This window comes from Haliotis rubra, unplaced genomic scaffold, assembly GCF_003918875.1.
Source record: "Haliotis rubra isolate DU_JTF1 unplaced genomic scaffold, ASM391887v1 Scf61, whole genome shotgun sequence".
Lineage (NCBI taxonomy): Eukaryota > Metazoa > Mollusca > Gastropoda > Lepetellida > Haliotidae > Haliotis > Haliotis rubra.
The window spans coordinates 1,748,154-1,760,612 of NW_025767313.1; the positions used below are offsets into that span (position 1 = coordinate 1,748,154).

Consider the following 12,459-nt stretch of genomic DNA (forward strand, 5'->3'; position numbering starts at 1 on the left):
TCTTGAGGATGCTGATTTCATGTCTGTATACTTACATACTATAACTGGTGAAGATCCGGGTAAGAATTGATCTGCAGCAACACATGCTTGTCGTAAGAGGCGACCAACGGGATCGGATGGTCAGGCTCACTGACTTGATTGACACATGTCATTGTATCCCAATTGCGTAGATCGCTACTCATGCTGTTGATCACTGGATTGTCTGGTCCAGACTCGAGATTTTACAGACCGACGCCATCTACCTGAACAGACAAGTCTATATGTTTCATATCAGTGGAGGTTACATTGATATTTAGTTGAAATGTGTTGAAGTTACTCAGAAAGTATCTCCGAGTTGACAGTCACGATGATTTGGGAAATTGTTCGCCTGATCAATGCCACTACCACCTTAATCACCCGGTTGTGCAGTTCCACAAGTGCAGGAAACCCTTTTCAAGTACATCAATGATCTTGCACATTTCCTGAAGTTGACTAAACTGAAACATTCTGGAGAGAACATTTACCAACATAAATCGAGTGACCTATAACCCTGTGGCATGCTGTACCTCGTATCTCTTACGGCGGATTGTACGTGAAGAGGCATGAAAACATGAAAATTAAATGCCAATATTTTTCTATCAAATACAACACTCGATGCTCAACCTGTTGATCACAATATTGTCTGGTAGAGACCCGATTACTTACAGACCGCCGCCATATAGCTGGAATATTGCTGAGTGCGGCGTAAAACAACAGACAAACCAAAGGTAAAGAAACAAAATACAAACAGTTCAACATCTTTATTGTACAGCTGATAATACCCAGTATAAAACGTCATGCTACATTTGTAGGTCATTTTGCTTTAAATATACCAACAAACAAACATGAACAAATGAAAATGACTCACCATGACGTCATATTCCAGTAGTCGTCTCTTCTCAAGTACATAACTTTGTTATGTGATGATATTCTTTAAAATGGCTGCTGATCGGATGAGGGAGGATAAAGATGGGGACAAAAATGTCTGTGTATGTTTAACATTTGGAAAAAATGTGAAATATCACTGAAGTTTCGGTGAGTCATAGTCATAACGAAACAGATTTCCAACCGCTCAATATCTCTAATATCTCACGTTTGCACAATCTCGCTTTGAAAAAGGTTTGAGTCATTAGGATATACAGCGGCGAGAATGTGTCATTTCTTCAAGAGCTACACTTTTGAGCCTCGTTATATTATGCTAGGACCAAGCATTAGTCAATCAAGCTGTTACCATAGTTTGTGAATGAAATGTTCACATTCATTCCCTGGGTGCTATAGCGAAGGGGATTGTTACTGCTTTTCTTTGTCACAGATTAAGGACACCAACATTACAGAAGCCATTCTTGCACATTTCCCATTGTAAACAAACCACTTTTACACAGGAGATCAGATGCAGTCACTTTTAACGTAAACTACAGGAAGACTTTTAACAGGCTACTCTGGTCATAGCAGTACAGATTATTCGATCTCTTAGCTGATACATATTTTTCACATTCATAAATAGTTTGTTTGTATACTTGTCCATGAACACAGTGGTCTGCAATATGCCAGCTATATCATGGACACCTTGTGAGACACTTTGTTAGTGAAGCAACTGTGTAGTGACAAGGCAGTACTGTTTTGGTCTCTTGTTTTAAAGTTATACGAAGCTACACATATAGCTTTAGTGACAAGGCAGTGCTTGTTTTGTTCTCTTGTTTTAAAGTTATACGAAGCTACACATATAGCTGTAGTGACAAGGCAGTACTTGTTTTGGTCTCTTGTTTTAAAGTTATACGAAGCTACACATAAAGCTGTAGTGACAAGGCAGTACTTGTTTTGGTCTCTTGTTTTAAAGTTATACGAAGCTACACATATAGCTGTAGTGACAAGGCAGTACTTGTTTTGGTCTCTTGTTTTAAAGTTATACGAAGCTACACATAAAGCTGTAGTGACAAGGCAGTACTTGTTTTGGTCTCTTGTTTTAAAGTTATACGAAGCTACACATAAAGCTGTAGTGACAAGGCAGTACTTGTTTTGGTCTCTTGTTTTAAAGTTATACGAAGCTACACATATAGCTGTAGTGATAAGGCAGTACTTGTTTTGGTCTCTTGTTTTAAAGTTATACGAAGCTACACATATAGCTGTAGTGACAAGGCAGGAATTCAAAACAAAATAAAGCCAGCCAAGGGAGGCAACTCTGGAGTGCTATCAAAAGGCGCACAGACGCAAGACATGCACACTAACGTTCTACATCTTATCGAAGAAAGCTTCAGTGATCTCGAAACAGTCCGCACAGGAAGTTTGAGATATATTCGAAGTGATTAATTGTGACATAACAGGTAAGTTGTACTACGTTAGGTAATAGTCGAGCATGTATGGATCCGACTGAGTTACTGATATCAGCCATTCTAATACAGGTTACTCATCGTGGCAAATATAGATCTCGTTAGTAGTCGTAGTAGAAACAGGATGCTAATTATGTGATCATATATATATACTCATGCCAATAATGGTTGTCACCCCCTTTAATTTTTGGAGAGGGAGTGTGGGGTGGGTGTGAGGTGGGGGGTAGTGTGTGTGTGTGTGACAACCACTATTGGCATGAGTATATGTGTCTACAGCAGTAACCGCTACCTGCACGACTGTTGATAACAGTTGAGTCATGGTGATATAATGATTGGGAACAAAGTCTAATCACAACTCCCGAAAACAGTTATTCGACGCTGTGCAGGCGACTACACGGGGAAGTGCGCTAGGTAAACTCCAGGATTTGTCTGTTGTTCCATTCAGTCTTACACTGACAGGCTATGCAGTAAACTACAGGTAAATATAAGGGACCACGAATTTTAGTTCATTGTAATCGCTGTTCGTTTAAAATATACATTTCCACTAAAATATACATCAAGTGGTCGGGCCTAAAACACAGCCCGTTATATACGTCAGTAAGTTATAAGCGTGTTCGCTATTGACGTTGTTTGATACAAATCAGTTAGGACTTGTAGCGTACATCTACACTTTCTGTTGGCTGTAGATTATAAGGTCAGCAATGCATAAGAGGTTCTCACATTTCCTTATCTCTCGATTCATAAACGTATTTCATCTGAGGTTAACTTTGAGTAAGGATTTTTAAAAATCGAAACCAAAACTGCGCTCTGGTCTGAGGTTAAACGAATGTTAGAAAACTCAGCCGTAGTAACTCACTGTGTACGCGCAGGACCTCTGGTGACCTATCATTTCTGGTCCAAACGTCACTGGGATTTGTCTGTTGCGACTTTAAATAACAACTGTATATTATGTTTTTGTGGTGTAGGGGAGCGTATCAAAACATTTCTTGACAACCGTATGAGACTACATTTTCATTAATTCAAACGTTTCACTGTTATATACTTCATGCTTTTTTCGTCACTTATTCAATGTCTCTGTTGATGTGCATGTGCGTGTGAGTGTGCGTGCGTGTGTGTGTATGAAAAAGATCAGCTAGCGATCTTTTATCCTCTGTTAAACAAAATGAATGCTTTTCTTCTTTTAGGGCAAAATGTCATCTCGGATACTGAAGACCATTTGGGGGACCGTGGCTGTACTGTTGAGGTTTGTGACGATAGTCACTCTCGCTAACATCGGAAGAATATTTCCTCCGGTCAAACGACTGTTTATTAATTTTCTAGACAATGGCCTAGCCGATACCTCGGTGAATGGAACCGACGTGTACGAGTCGATCCTCAAGGTGAAAAACTGGAAACTGATTCTAGAAGAATGGTTACTGGATGCAGGCTCCCATCCTGAAGAGAAGTGTAGAGCCCCCGACGCAGTTGTCTGGTCAGCAGACGGCAAAACCAAACATCGTCTGCTGGACTTCATGAAGAAGGGGCGCCCTCTGGTTCTCAACTTTGGAAGCTGTAGCTGACCTCCCTTTATGGCCAAACTGGCCAAGTTCAACGACATTGTTCAAAAGTATGGACATATCGCTGACTTTCTTCTTATTTACATACAGGAAGCCCACCCAACCGACGGATGGAATTTGAATAATAATAAGTACCAAATTGGAACCCCTCAAAGTATGGACGACCGAGTAGAGGCGGCCGAGATGCTAAGTGACGAGGATTTAAGATGCCCCCTAATTCTGGATGACTTAACAGATAATGCTTGCAAGAAGTACCTTTCCCTCCCAGAGCGGCTGTACATTATCCAAGATGGCGTGATTGTGTTAGCTGGAGGAAGAGGGCCGGGCAAATACAGTACACAAATAGTGGACGACTGGCTCAGCGCCTACAGAGGGCGCTAGTTGAAACATGCGCAGTCCTACATATATAGACAGCATATATCGTCTATACCATTGTTGATTATGCTTGGCGGCGTGGATCATTGGAGGTCCGACATAGTGTGGTTCTTCAGACTGCCTACAGGCCGCTCGGTAATCGAACGTCTGGACTCTGAACCGAACATATTTTACAGAAAATACAGTTCCTAAATTATATACATAAAATAATATGAATAGAAAACTGAAACTGAAGTAATCTAGACTTGCCACATATTCTAGACTTGCATTGGTAGATTTGTTTCAGAGTCTGTATGACAGACTAGCCGCTCGGATATCTTTGGAATATTGGTAACTGCGGTGTCATACACTCAGCAATAAGACTGCAGTTTAAACAATACCTATTATGCAGGCTTCATGAACTTCAAAAGCTCATAGCTGTGCTTCTGTACGCTTTCTGATGTTAGTTGACAGCACCGCGTATGACCACGTGACCGGAAATACTGGGGTCACGTGTGATGTCAGGAGGGCTGTCACCTAGGATCACAAGGTGTAAAGGATTATCTAGTACTGTACCTTTACAGGATAGAGTGTACCAAAGTATCAAATAGGAACTGCCCAAAGTATGGACGACAGATTAGAGGCGGCCATGGTGCTAAGTGACGAGAATTTAAGATGCCCCCAATTCTGGATGACTTAACAGATGATGCTTGCAGGAAGTATGTTTCCCTCCCAGAGCGGCTGTACATTATCCAAGATGGTGTGGTTGTGTTAGCTGGAGGAAGAGGGCCGGGCAAATACAATACACAATTAGTGGACGACTGGCTCAGCGCCTACAGAGGGCGCTAGTTGAAACATAAGCACTCCTACATCTAGTTTCTTTTTACAGATCCCAGCGCATAATATTTAACAACTCATTCCATTCTCAGCGCTCGGCTGAAGTCAAGAGCTTTGTAGGTGCCTTGAAGGATGATTTTATTTAATCTCAATCAGATTATTTCAGGTTGTCTTCCTAAATCTCTCTTCGCTAGATCAGCATATACCATTCTTGGTTATGCTTGGCGGCGTGGATCATTTGAGGTCCGACATTGTGTGGTTCTTCAGACTGTCTTCAGGCCGTTCGGTTGACGAACGCCTGGTCTCTGAAACGAATATACTTTACAGAAAAAAAAACAGTTCCTAAATTATATACATAAACTATATTCAAAAGGGGCCAAGAGACTTTTATCATTTTCAGAAACTGAAACGGAAGTAATCTAGACTTGCCACATATTCCAGACTTCGGGTATCACTGGAATATTGGTAACTGCGGTGTCACACACACTAAGCAATAGGCTACCTATTATGAAGGTTTCATCAACTTAAAAGACTTACAGGTGTGTCTTCTGTACGCTTTCTGATGTTAGTTGACACCACCGCGTATGACCACGTGATCAGAAATACTGGGGTCACGTGTGATGTCAGGAGAGCTGTCACCTAGGATCACAAGATCCAAACGATTATCTAGTAATATACCTTTACAGGATAATGTGTACATCCACTAACATGTAAATACTGTTGAACATGTGAATGGTATTAAAATTCAGAAGTCCCCAAATCCTTTCTCTCACTCATTTGTGTCAAAGTGTATTACAGTTATTGTTGCAAACTGAGCAAGGCACCCGCTTTACTAGCTTATTCAACATAAAGGTGTTATCGGGTTTTCCATGGGATTGAACTCCGAACTGCGAACCAGCAGAAAAAGTCAAGTTCTTGAGGATGCTGATTTCATGTCTGTATACTTACATACTATAACTCGTGAAGATCCGGTAAGAATTGATCTGCAACAACACATGCATGTCGTAAGAGGCGACCAATGGGATCGGATGGTCAGGCTCACTGACTTGATTGACACATGTCATTATATCCCAATTGCGTAGACCGCTGCTCATGCTGTTGATCATTGGATTGTCTGGTCCAGACTCGAGATTTTACAGACCGCCGCCATTTACCTGAACAGACAAGTCTATATGTTTCATATCAGTGGAGGTTACATTGATATTTAGTTGAAATGTGTTGAAGTTACTCAGAAAGTATCTCCGAGTTGACAGTCACGATGATTTGGGAAATTGTTCGCCTGATCAATGTCACTACCACCTTAATCACCCGGTTGTGCAGAAAGAGAGAACATTTACCAACATAAATCGAGTGACCTATAACCCTGTGGCATGCTGTACCTCGTATCTCTTACGGCGGATTGTACGTGAAGAGGCATGAAAACATGAAAATTAAATGCCAATATTTTTCTATTAAATACAACACTCGACGCTCATGCTGTTGATCACAATATTGTCCGGTAGAGACCCAGACCGCCGCCATATAGCTGGAATATTGCTGAGTGCGGCGTAAAACAACAGACAAACCAAAGGTAAAGAAACAAAATACAAACAGTTCAACATCTTTATTGTACAGCTGATAATACCCAGTATAAAACGTCATGCTACATTTGTAGGTCATTTTGCTTTAAATATACCAGCAAACAAACATGATCAAATGAAAATGACTCACCATGACGTCATATTCCAGTAGTCGTCTCTTCTCAAGTACATAACTTAATTATGTGATGATATTCTTTAAAATGGCTGCTGATCGGATGAGGGAGGATAAAGATGGGGACAAAAATGTCTGTGTATGTTTAACATTTGGAAAAAATGTGAAATAACACTGAAGTTTCGGTGAGTCATAGTCATAACGAAACAGATTTCCAACCGCTCAATATCTCTAATATCTCACGTTTGCACAATCTCGCTTTGAAAAAGGGTTGAGTCATTAGGATATACAGCGGCGAGAATGTGTCATTTCTTCAAGAGCTACACTTTTGGGCCTCGTTATATTATGCTAGGACCAAGCATTAGTCAATCAAGTTATAACCATAGTTTGTGACTGAAATGTTCACATTCATTCCCTGGGTGCTATAGCGAAGGGGATTGTTCGACCTTACTGCTTTTCTTTGTCACAGATTAAGGACACCAACATTACAGAAGCGATTCTTGCACATTTCCCATTGTAAACAAACTACTTTTACACAGGAGATCAGATGCAGTCACTTTTAGCGTAAACTACAGGAAGACTTTTAACAGGCTACTCTGGTCATAGCAGTACTGATTATTCGATCACTTAGCTGATACATTTTTTTCACATTCATAAATAGTTTGTTAGTATATTTGTCCATGAACACAATGGACTGCAATATGCCAGCTATATCATGGACACCTTGTGGGACACTTTGTTAGTGAAGCAACTCGAATGGTAATATGGAGTAGTCAATATGAAGCGTAAGGACATCGGCTAGGTGGATGGATACCGTGTTGACCTACTTTCCAATTCGGCTGTGGGTCGGCCTTGGGGGTCTGTTCCCTGATCTCCACCCCTATCGATATAATGATATTGCCACTCCGAGATAACACATACACGAAATATTGACGATCCATTCTGCCCATAGGCGGATCCAGGGGTGTGTGTGTGTTTGCAGGGGTGTGTGTTTTGTGTTGAAAGTTTGTTAAATGACCATTGAAACTCGGGTTTAAATGAAGTGTGCACCCCTCCTTTTCTCAATAGTGTGCACGGTGTGCAGGGTGTCTCCCTCATTCGCCTATGCTCTTTCTGCCTGTTTACAAATACACGTACTTCTACTGCTAAAGGCTTCTTATGCCTCTAGTGGATGTTCAAGGTGTTCAGTGTGAAGCTGCTGAAGCTATGACATCTTCTGATGTCAATAGTCTGGTAAGTGAACTTTACAATGTTGTATGGACATTGTCTGGGGGAATGATGCCGGATACATCGTAGTTTGTTTGTTAGTTGTTTCACACTTAGCAAAATTCCAGCTCCTTCTACTCCTAATATCACAAAATAATTTGTAAGCTCTCTGTTTCTTTCCGGATGTTGTTGCATGTTAAACTCCAAAATGGTAATCCTTCCACTCGCATAACGTAAAATAATAGTCTGTTTTTTCAACCTTAATTCTCTTGCAAATTGTTAAAAGACATTCTCTTTAATCAACTTAATTCATTTACTCATGATACGAGCATAGCTGTAGCCGCCATAGCCACTTGCAAACCACTAGGCAAACATTCTCTTTCATTAATTAACACGGTCACGGTATGTTGACCACGCGATGTCGACACTCCGGGTTTTGAGTTTTGTCGACGGTTAGCAACATCCTATTTTTCATTTGTCGACAGATCGGGCTGACACCGTGTGCAGCAGAGACCCACCAACGTGGCCCAGCTGTGGTCAGCTAAGAATATTGGCCAATACCACAGGCAACTATACGCCAGTTAATCAACAAGCTGTCGTGCATTTATCGCCCAACATGGTGGACACACTAGATTTATCAACACGCCCTAAAATATACTAGCCACATAAAGAAACTGTGCATTGTCAAAATATTATCCCAGTTGATAAGTACGATAACAATGTCAAAGGTACATATAAACCTTAAAGGAGGGATCATGAGACCATAACAAGTCGGGAGAATTTCAATTGAAAAGTCAATCACAATGACGTCACGAGTCCACAAGCGGGACAGGGGTCAAACGACCATGTCACAAGCTCAATAACGGGTATGTCCACCATCGGCATTGAGAACAGCAGTGCATCGACGACGCATAAAGCCTATCAAACGTGCAAGGAAGGCTTGTGGGATGTCACGCCAGATTCTCTCAAGTTATGTTGCAAGGTCAAGGACGTTATCTGGCGGATGAGGAAGACGGCGTAGACGTCGATCCATCTCGTCCCAAACATGTTCTATCGGAGAGAGATCCGGTGAATTTGCAGGCCAAGGCAGTAAGTCAACGTTGTGGTGCAACCCTTGCCGTATGAGGGCGGGCATTGTCCTGTTGGAATGTTAACCCAGGGCCATGACGTTGCAGAAAAGGAATTGCCACAGGTCGAAGAATCTGATCCCTGTAGCCAGCACCAGTTAAGTTGCCCTGAACAATCACCAAAGGAGTTCTTTGGCGTGCTGTTATTCCACCCCAAATCATCACGGAACCACCACCAAAGCGATTCCTCTCCAAGACACAGGCCTGTGCATAACGTTCTCCCAAGCGTCTATAGGCACGTTGACGTCCATCACTATGGGAAATGTTAAACCTGGACTCATCTGTAAAAACAACATTTCTCCACCAAATCAAGGGTCTGTGGACATGATTTCGGCACCACATTCGACGAGCTTGTCGATGACGTTGTGTCAGGATAGGCCGTATGGCGGGACGTCGTGGTCTGATCCCGTGATGACGTAAACGTTGTCGAACTGTGTTGGGGTGGATACGGCGAAGTCCTGGGATGGTTCGGGCAGTCATCACTGCAGTCTGAAACCTGTGGCGAAGATGGGTCACCCTTATCCATATGTCCTGTCTTGGCGTTGTTACAAGTGGACGTCCAGAATATGGCCGATCGATGACGTCATTTGTGTTCCACCACTGCAGAAATGGTGTTCCGGTGGCAGTGGAAATGTGCAACCACTTGTCGTTGAGACATTCCCCCCACGGACCATCCCAATGGCCTCATGACGTTGTGCAGACGTGAGCCTTGGCACGCTATGCGTTTCAATAGCCGTTCAATTTTTTGAACGATCACAAGCGCAGGGGTTGAGCTTTCCAAAGTGACAGTATTGTGTGGCATTCATTTGCTCTGTTTCTCTATCCCGGAATGCACGTGCAACAACGTATTGCACGTCTCAAGGACGAACCCACTGACGTCACGGAACGTGGCACGTGCATACATGTTGGATACATGTCACTAATCTCTGAGTTTAAATCCTTATGTGTCTACACAGGTTTGATAAATTTAGATTTAAATTTTTTTGTACGCACAGTTTCTTTATGTGCCTAGAATATTTGTACAGACATGTATCGTCATTACACCGTCACTATCGTTTTAACAGTCCCCGCATTTTTATTGGGAGTATGTATCTATAGTATTCCTGATACTAAGTAAACTGTTTATATGTCCTATCTGCCCATGTCACAATCGCGACCCGCCCCACCCGCTCTGTCCTAGATTCTTCTACAGGATATACTCCCGCACTGTGACGAGTTGCCCGATAAACAATTTAAGTGTTCTAAATAATTTCTTCAGGACATTCCAAAACCTGATTATATTTTTAAAGGGTTAATATTTTTCCATATTACATCAGTCACTTCACAGCGTCTAACAACTCCTTTATTTAATTACTTAGAGCCACTGAGTGTCTTGAGTAACCTCCCCTGTTAAAAGCAGACGACAAAAATTCGATGTGGAAAGAAGCCTTGCATCATGAAGGGAGCAAAGCTGTTGGTGAAGGGTGTGCAGGATGTATATCAAGCCAATTGGCCGTTTTAAAACAATGTATATAAATAAAATATGAGTCGAGATATTTCTTCTTGCCAAATCTCCTTTATAAAGGAAATGTGGCAAGAAGAAATACCTCGACTTTTATATTTATTGCTTATACACCTGCAGAAATCAACTATTCATAATATATCGAATAAATATGTTAGAATATAAATTTACTTAATTATGATTGTTTTCATTGGTTTCTCGCAGGTTTATAACTGTTCGTCCCAAGCCCCAAATTAAAATGAATAAATTCAGTACGAATAAAAACGTAAAACTAACGATTCGGTCAGTAAAGAGGATTGGTAAAATGATTCATTGTATTTGTACGCAATAACCCAAAACAATTGCGCAAGCCCTGGCCTGTGATCGGGAATAAACCACACCGTCACGTAAAGTCTGATAACAACTGTTTCTTATTAAACCTAGACACTGTGGGATCTACACACGATGAAGATCCCAAGGGTGTTGCCCTAGCTTCAGGAACTCCGTGTTATCAGCCTGTGGACCTGTCATCTGACAGCTGGTACACTTACAGGACAGCTGATAATAATCATTATATACCATGAGTTTACATAAAGTCATTTACATTTGCTTGGACAGAATTCAAAAGGCAAAACTGTCTATTAAACACATTTACACATTCTGTCAATATCGCATGTTCAATAAAAATGTATGGAATACATTTTCATAAAGTATGAATCCCACTTCGATTAACTTGGCAATCGATGTCTTAAAGTGACATGTCAGATAAATGCTATTTACACGCAGTTATAGTCCAAATAAACACTTTATTATTGACATGTGCTTCGTGTCTGAAATGACTATTAATTAAATCATGTATTGGATATAGTTATTGAAATATGCGTGTCACTGGGTCGGCGCATCACCCACAAAACTTTGCCCTTGGTCAAAGTGTCTTGCCGGAGAATCCGTGGACTTTAGGTAGGGTGAGATCTGAGTGGCCGATTGGTGCGCACGCCTTCATATAATACCCCCACACATGAGAGGGAGAAATGAACACTCATCCTGAATCTGAGAAGGAGCAGCTCCTGACGTGTGGACATGTGAGTATTTTCTGACGAGTATCTATGTTAAAATTTAATTGAATTTAAAGTTTAATGTTCAGCGATAAGCAGAACTTGTATGTAGGTGTATGGTAATACAAAATAAAACCAAACCAATTACTAACCCCTACCCACCCACCAAAACAAATACAAAAACAATCAAAACAAGAAAAACACCCCCACCCCCCAAAAAACAACAAATAACATACAATAAAATAAATAAATAAATACAAAATAAATACAAAATACAAAAATAAATTAATGCATAATAATTTAATAAATATAAATAACGAAAGCAAAACAAACTATTTTCAGATTAACCTGTGTAACTTACTTTGTCATTTTTAAGTTTAGAGCACAGTGAAATCTGTTGCTATTAAGTGTTAAACTCCAAAGAGTATGTTACAAGGTAAAGCATCCCTCACACTTTGTGTACCCTTTATATTTAAAACAAAATTACCAACTCCGTATGCATCGTTGACTGGGTAAATCGTGTGTAAGGGATCGTCAATGAACACATTTTGATATTATTTGGTAAATTCAAATGACTTCAAATGTTCAATATTACTATAACAATAGTCTTTCCATATTCATAAGAAGTATCTGCTAAGAGAAGCGTTTCGGGCTGTATCAGTGCCATGTGCCTGTGAATCACTATCAAATAGTGATGGTACAACGTCAGCGCCAAAAACTGCCCCATCACTGGATGTCGTCACAACTTGCAAAGGCAAAGGTTGTTTTAACAATACACACATGGGACCATATGCTACACGTGAAATT

The 12,459-nt window shown here is 40.9% G+C and overlaps 2 long non-coding RNA genes across 2 annotated transcripts; one reads left to right on the top strand and one right to left on the bottom strand.

Annotated features, from left to right (window-relative positions):
• Positions 1-2,616: 2,616 nt before the first annotated feature.
• On the top strand, positions 2,617-4,678 carry LOC124255804. Its single transcript, XR_006892763.1, has 2 exons — positions 2,617-2,823; positions 3,530-4,678. It is a non-coding gene; the product is annotated as an uncharacterized LOC124255804 (long non-coding RNA).
• Positions 4,565-5,852, bottom strand: LOC124255805. The gene is made up of 2 exons (XR_006892764.1): positions 5,771-5,852; positions 4,565-4,831 (listed from the first exon to the last, which is right to left on the bottom strand). It is a non-coding gene; the product is annotated as an uncharacterized LOC124255805 (long non-coding RNA).
• Between the last annotated feature and the right edge of the window lie 6,607 nt (positions 5,853-12,459).